The sequence below is a fragment of the Trachymyrmex septentrionalis genome, unplaced genomic scaffold, assembly GCF_001594115.1.
Source record: "Trachymyrmex septentrionalis isolate Tsep2-gDNA-1 unplaced genomic scaffold, Tsep1.0 scaffold7, whole genome shotgun sequence".
Classification (NCBI taxonomy): Eukaryota; Metazoa; Arthropoda; class Insecta; order Hymenoptera; family Formicidae; genus Trachymyrmex; species Trachymyrmex septentrionalis.
In genome coordinates, this window is record NW_017305884.1 from 2,619,134 (window position 1) to 2,627,003 (window position 7,870).

At 33.0% G+C, this 7,870-nt stretch overlaps 2 protein-coding genes across 2 annotated transcripts in view; one reads left to right on the forward strand and one right to left on the reverse strand.

The window, feature by feature from the left end:
• LOC108753558 (cilia- and flagella-associated protein 52) overlaps positions 1–7,870 on the forward strand; it is a 29,609-nt gene that overhangs the window by 13,244 nt on the left and 8,495 nt on the right. The gene's annotated exons all lie outside the window — the stretch shown is intronic.
• LOC108753559 (putative inorganic phosphate cotransporter) overlaps positions 1–7,870 on the reverse strand; it is a 17,484-nt gene that overhangs the window by 8,257 nt on the left and 1,357 nt on the right. The window lies entirely within an intron of this gene.

Here is a 7,870-nt window from a genome sequence, read left to right on the forward strand (position 1 = left end):
CACTTAACTCTTGATATTGATGACTTAACTACTATATGTGTATCGAGACAAGATAAATTGATTTAGTCATCGATTTTACGCGTAGTCACTGATTTAGTTGTCACCAACTTTAATTATCCGAGAAAATTAAATGATTACAGGAAGATAAGCGACAATTATTCTCGCAATGCAACGATATATTGTAATTGATAGATTTCTGGGGATAAAAGTGAATTCTTTATTTTTTTCCCTTCCCTCTATGAATCGAAGAGCAGGTGAAGCAGATCATTATCGAAATATCTGACATATCTGCGCGATATCTCCGCAGCGCCGAGCTGCCTCACCGATATGAATTGACGGAAAATAAACTTACGACATACGCACAACATCGCTGATTTATGACGCGTTGTCACAAAGATTTTGTAGGATTTCAGAGATCGCGCGAGACGTGCGAATCCGCGGGATTACCTGCCGCGTTTTAATGGGAGAAATGGCGAAACGCAACATCATCGGACTTACGAAATTATTTTTCGTCGTCCCGATAACTGTGATTTAAATCAGTCGCGATTACTCAGTTCTCGCGCTGCAACTTGGATTTTTAGATACACGTGGAGATGACTTTCATTTCGGAATTTTTTTATTTCAATCCTTGGATCTTTTTTTAAGAAATAGCATATTATTATTGCTTAATTATTAATTTGTAATGAGGGTCGCTGTATACAAAAACAAAGTCGAAAATGGATAGATTATAACGGCAAATCCCAAATGGCAGATTTAAAAAATAAAATATTGTGATGCAATTGTTTATTATATGATTTTAAAAGGAAAATGATTTAAAAAATAAATATAGTTAGACATGAAATATTATGCAAAAATTAAAAAATTGAGTTTTATATTATAGTATATTATTAAGTAATTCTTTAATTAATGATTTAATAAAATTAATAACAAGACAAAATAATTTAATAAATAATTTGATAAAATTATTTATTGACAACAAGGCTGATAAAAACTACGTAGAAAGATTCGAAAATTTTCCAAGCATCTAAGTATCGATCAACAAAATTTCTTCATTAATAGTTATTTTTCACATTATTGAAAATTACGATTATTTATACATTATTAATGTGCAATAAACAATTTCATTTTAAACAAATCCTAGTTGAATCGAATAGATTAACATTTATTAAAGATATCACTTTTTAAAAACCTATATATCATTAAATTTTAAAAATAAATATGACTTACGTATACGTTACATTATATTATCAGTTTTCCGTTATATGACTGAATAATTGATATTCAACGATAACGTCTCGAATTATCGCTATTATTAATTCATAATGTTTCACCGTTATATTGACAGGTAGTAAAACGAGTATATATAGACGTCGAAAATTTTGTCAATTCTGCACGAACGTGCGATTCGCTTTTGTGGCATTAATCGTGTGATATATTTGGCACGCCAAGATGATAATTCTAATTTCGAACTACTTTGTTTCCTCTGCGCTTATCTTCTCTTTATTTATTAATCAAGTGTCAATATGGAATTCCACGATAAAACACGCTCCACAAAGATATGATGAGTGCGTCTCGCGCTTGCGAGTCAATTGTTCCGATTACTTAATTTATAATATTTATACTGTAAGATAAGTCGCGTAAACAATAGTCTAATTTCTGCTGAAGCACCTAATGCGACGTAGAACCGAATTTAAGTCGGATTAAATGTGTTTGACTACACTTATTTCACTCCCGTTTCATAAAGCCTCTACTCTTCCAATGGAAATAATATTCTCAATTTAATCTGCATCACACATAGTGGAACCAAATTGAAGATTTTGATGGAAACATTGACGCGGTGACTGAGAATCAAGCGTGCAAAATATTTTTGATCTTCATATAAAGTTACGTTAAAAGGACATCCCTAATCGCACAATTATTGACACATTATTGATCCAACATGTCCTTAATGTTTAATTAAAGTATCGTCAATAAATTGTTACTAAGGATAGAGCGATGCTCTCCTTGGCGTGTCGTTTCCGCCAAAATTGTGACATAATTCTCTCGTGCGATCGTAGTCGCGAAGAGTCGAGGCGAACGGACGAAAGGGCAGATTCATGTGCATCTCGAACGAATTATATATCTGTCTGCATATCAATATATTAAATAAAGAAATGGGCTAATGTATAATAATAATCATATTAAAAAAAAATACTTTATCGTAACTAACGATCACATTAGAGATTAAAGATATAATACGAACAATACGAATACATTAAGCTGATTCTACATTAGCAAGCTAATCGCAAGCTTGGTGCGACATTTTTGTTGATTTATTTGTGTGTTCTTGGGATAGGAATACCACGTTGAAATTTCATGCACCGCGTGCGGCCGCGAAATCGAAGTCGCGAGTTTTCCGGTGGTGGACACGTCGACAAGCGTCACTAGAAATTATGTTTCATGCACTTCACATCGCGCAATCTCTTTTAATTTACAAAAGCGATCGAATTTTATGGCGCATGATTCCCATGTATAAAGTTTATGCACGTGATACACTATGCACTATATCCAAGTAAGCAAGATAAATGCGACCCAACGATCGAACTCAGGAGGATCGATCTCAAATTCAGAAGAAAAAAATTAACTTCCCGGAAATCACCCGAAGATAATAGAGTCCGCAATATCACTATCTGTCAACGGTTCATCAAATTATTATTCCGGAGATACAAAGTGAAATCAGTAATAAAATAATAACAATAGTTCGCGGTATCGTTGGCCGGCAGTGCGTTGGATCAAATTTCGTTTACCGTTCTCATAAAAGTATTTATAACTTCAGCAAACATCGCCCTTCTGATTTTAATAGAAACATATTACATTTTTTTTAAATTTATAATTCAAGGATGCTTTAATAATTAACTTAAAGCATTATATTTAAAACATTGTTGTGTATATCTAAGTTGCGTATATCTAAGTTTCAGATAATGTCGATAGAATTAAATACATTTTAATGGATGTCTTCAAATTTGTTGTATATTACAACCCAGGTAACAAGCTGACTTTATTTATCATTATTTTGATGACAAATCAACGTCATTTTCACGTCAAATGACGACAATTCAGCTCCCTAGAAGTGTATACAAGAGGGGGAAATGTAATTCTCTGAGAGGATTAAAAACCGTGATTGATCGATAAGAGCTTAAAAAAAAAACTGCAATCAATTGTGAGATGAGTGAGAATTGAGATTATCAATTTATATATTTTTTTGTAGTAATTATTAAGTGGCAATTAGGTCAATTGGGACTCTTCGTAAAAATGTTCTTATCAAGCCGTTTGTCTTTCTGGAGTAAATAAATGACTAATCGCGACAGTTAAACGCAATAAAATGTAGCAGCCCGCGAATTTCTCCGTTTTTTTCCAAATCGTTTTTCCGATCAAAACCTTCAATTTGAAGCGTGAACGACAGTTGTACAATAAACAAGACGCGGTCTCTCAGTATCAACAGTTTTGTTGCTGTGAACTAAGCTGGAATTGTAATTCGGTGGACAGTGCAGCGTGCAAAAAGGTTGTCACTTTACTGTAATCGACGCTGTGTGAAAAATATCATTTTGTTTGACATTGCTTATGAAGAATGCCGATCGCTTGCTGCCGGGCTGCCGACGCTATCTTATCTATGCGATACGCGGAAAGTGCCCGAAGAGGCTAACAAAGACTTTACCGATAATATTGTCCTCCCCCTCCCACGCACTTTCTTACTACTGTAATTTATTAACTGTTTCGACATTGATTTGTCAAGATGATAATAACGAGACGTTGGCCATGCCGCGATGCCGAGACGGAGCGGACAGGCACGCGCGCTCGCGATTTAATTATTGTAATCAGCCCCGTGATCGTTCGTTATCCTCGGACAAATGACTCGGTAATTAAACGTCTGAAAATTAACGTGACAAACAACTATAGAGCAATAGTGCAGCGCGGGAATTATCCAGTTTACGTCGTGTGTTTAAAACCAAGGCCAGTATTCATAGTCGGATTTTATATTCAAGACCGTCTTAAGTATACGGTCTTACGAAATCACGGACCAATCAGAGGGCTGCATTAGCGTCTTAAGACATTATTTAAGACGGTCTTGAAATAAGAATCGACTATGAATATCGGCCCAAAAACCGCGAGCGCGAAACGTCGTCGATGTCTGGCAGATGGAACTCTCTCAAGGAACCAAATCAAGTTAAAGTTAAAATAACCTTATTTGGATAAAAGTCAAATTAATGTGATTTTTTTATTACAAAATTTATTGATGTTAAAATAAAATCATTTTGACTTTTTGTTGACTTTTATGTGTGTTTCTTGAATGATCAATCGCACAATTTTTTTCCCTTAGGAAGTACAAAAGAGTGAAAAGTACTGAATCTCCGTGAGAATTTGTTGAAAATTGTTTGACATTTGATTTATTTACAGTTATTAAATTCTGTTTTCTAGTGCGAAGTAAAAAAACACATACATATACATTTTGGATGAAACATTTATAATGGAAATAAAATAAAGTTTTATGGAAAATTACATGCCATGACTCATTGTTGAGTGAAAAAGAAATGGAAAGCGCGCAAAAAAGCACAAAAACAATTATGTTCGAAAAACAATTATGCGATCCGCGTGAGACAACATTTGAGCATTTAGATAATGTATTTAGATATGTATTAAAAATATATATAGTTAAAAATGACATAAATTAAATAATAATTGAAATATAATATTTTCCAAGTACTGTTTAAATCATTTTTGAGAATGTAAACTTACAAACTTTACTATAATCGTATAACTTGTCATGTATGCAAAGTTCTTGAATGACTTATTATTTCAAATATTATGTTAAATTATATCTTAAAATAGAAATACATCAGAATACTAGAAAAACATCAGAAACTTTTCCCATAAAATGTATCTTCCATGAGCTATTTTTCGTCAATAATGAGTTGGAGTCTTCTAGTTTACTTTTTAAAGAAAATCAAAATTAAGTTTTACGTCAATTAAAATCAGAACTTTATTGAGACACTGAATATTTCTTCGGCTATATTTCCTGCCATTTTTCAGATAGCCTCATCACGCCATTCTCATTGAGTATGTATATAATCACGTTACGCTTGGACGAAAGCCATTTATTGAGAAAAAATTGAGAAGAGTTTTTTGTCCAACTTAATATCTACAGCGACTCGCAAAAGATCTGTAATCGCACGCTTCGTCGAAGTCTCGTAACAAACGCATGATTCATAGATGTCACATGAACAAGAGTGGACATTTCGTGCTTCGCATGCCTTCCATTTGTGTGGAATGTGAAAGAAAATACGATCTCCGCAAAGGGATGTGATGCAGTCGACGATTTCCGGAAGCCACTCGTAACGCGGTCGCGCCTGTCAAGGTTCGCGAGAGAAAGGTGAGAGGAGAGAAAAAAATCTCAGGCGCGACCGACAATCGACAAATAGAGACAATGATTGCAACTTTACGGATTTCTTTTCACCTTTTCTCCGGTAGCTTTTTATGCCTCCGATCTTTTACCGCGTTCCCGTTTCAGCTAAAGGGAACGATTAATTACTGACGCGAATCGTACAATAGCACCCCGCGTTCTGCCGCGCGTGAATGTCAGGAAGTGATCTGAGCAAACGAACGAGTCGCAATTAATGTCAAGGCATTTCAGGCGAACGTGAAAGCCAACGGATCACGACTGTGGCTTTAACAAATTGGGATTTCTAATAATCGATGATCCTTTCCTATACAGCACAGATTATGTCAGCATTGTAATAATTAGAACGTTACAGCAATATTACAATAACATTGCAAACGTTGCAGTAATGTTATTGTATGTTTCTATGCTGTATGGGTTTGTTTTTCGACGGATGACGACAGATATACTTTGCAGTTCTCTCCCTCACTTTTCTCTGTCTCTATAAAACTTATTAATCTTCGGTGAATTAGATGGAATGACATATCCCAACAAGATGTAAACTTCTACAACTTCTTAATAAGTACTTTTTGCAAGTTGCCGTTTTGTGTAGCTGGAGTGCGACGTTGCCTGTTGTACTAAATTAATATACTTATGGTAAAGTATAGCCAGGCCTGGGCATGTATTTGAAATACTTTTATTTGAAAAACAGTATTGGTAAGACAATTATATTTTGTATTTTGTTATTTCATGGGAGCAATTCATGGATATAAAAGTATTTTGTATTTTATATTTCAGTATTAATAATAAAAGATTATAAAAGTATTTTGTATTTTGTATTTCAAATACTTACAATACAAATAACATTGATAATCAATTTTATTATTTGAATTACAAGATATAAAAAGCTTTCAATCTTTTGATTACTTTTAAATACAAAATACATAATACTTTTGTATGATCCGCTAAGTAAAAAATATAAAATACGCTTGTATTGCAAATAGTGTGTTTTAAATAAAAGTATTTCAAATATGCCCAGCCCTGAGTATAACATGGGGTATGAACCCCATATGTCGCCATATTGATTTTCAACCTAGTTCGGAAAGAATTAATTTTATACATTAAAATTATGATTTACTTTTATAATAAAATAAAATAAAAATTAATTATTTTTTTTATATTATTGCTTTTATGAAACGAATGAGAAGGTCCAACAAGGACCAACAACTATGTTTGCAAACTGTGAACATATTTCCGGGAAGATACAATGTCGAGGAAGTCGTGATTCTATTTGGTAACGTATTGGCACTATATAATTTGGTCTCCGTTTTTATATCAGTTATTTTTATACTTATAATTATTTCTTCTCATTCAAAATTTATAAAATGTTCATTTTCATATTAACAAGTTACACATGGGCCTTTAGGAATCGGCGCTGTAATAATTGCGCGTTTTTTAAAATTGATATGAGATAATCCTTGTATAATTAATATCGATAATTTATTTATCGAACGTTTTGTTTTGACGTGCTTCTGAGGTGAATCTCCACAGCAATTTCTGTAAGTTTTTTAATATCTTTCGACTTTAATATTCAATTATTATATTTAAGGTTGCTAACTGGTTATGAGAAATTTGAAGTTAGAGTGTAACCACAGGATGAAGATATGTATGAAATTTGTATATCTCGCTCGCTGAAGAAAGGCTAGAAGTTAGCCGAAACGTTCGACAAATAAATTATTGATATTAATTATACGAGGATTGTCTTATATCGATCTTAAAAAATACGCAATTATTATAGCGCCGATTCCTAAAGAGATTCCTATGTGTAACTTATTAATTGCTTTAATGTAAGAAACTTTATTTTATGGTAAGCATGTTCATTTTCCCTTCGAAAAATCGAATTAGTGAACAGCTGACGTTCATTTATATAGATCGCCAACGACGAATTAATTTGTATTCGACAGTTAATATAATAGTTCCGTTTCACGTATGATGCGCCATTTCATCCTCCTTTATGTATTACACACGAAAAGAAATTTTATTGAAGTAGCACATGTCCAAGTAGCACACGGAAAGAAATTTTATTGAAGTTTACGAGTCTATATCCAGCTAAAAATTTAGCTAGATACAGACCTACAAATAATTTTGTTTAGACTATCAAAATAAATTATTTAGGATTCGTAAGCTGCTAAAATGTCAAAGTTTTTGTTGTATTGTCATTAACGTTTCAGAGTTTTACATAAAGTTTTAATGATCCAACAAAATTATTTTCAGATTTGTATCTAACTAAACTTTTTAGACACTTTAGTAAATTGTTCTTTCCATGTGCACATTTCTAATAGCAATTCATTAGCGATACATTAATTGCAATTGTTAAATATTGAAGATATACTAGCCAATATTGGGTCGACATTTATTAATAATTGGCTACTGTAGAGATCATGTATGGAACAAGAC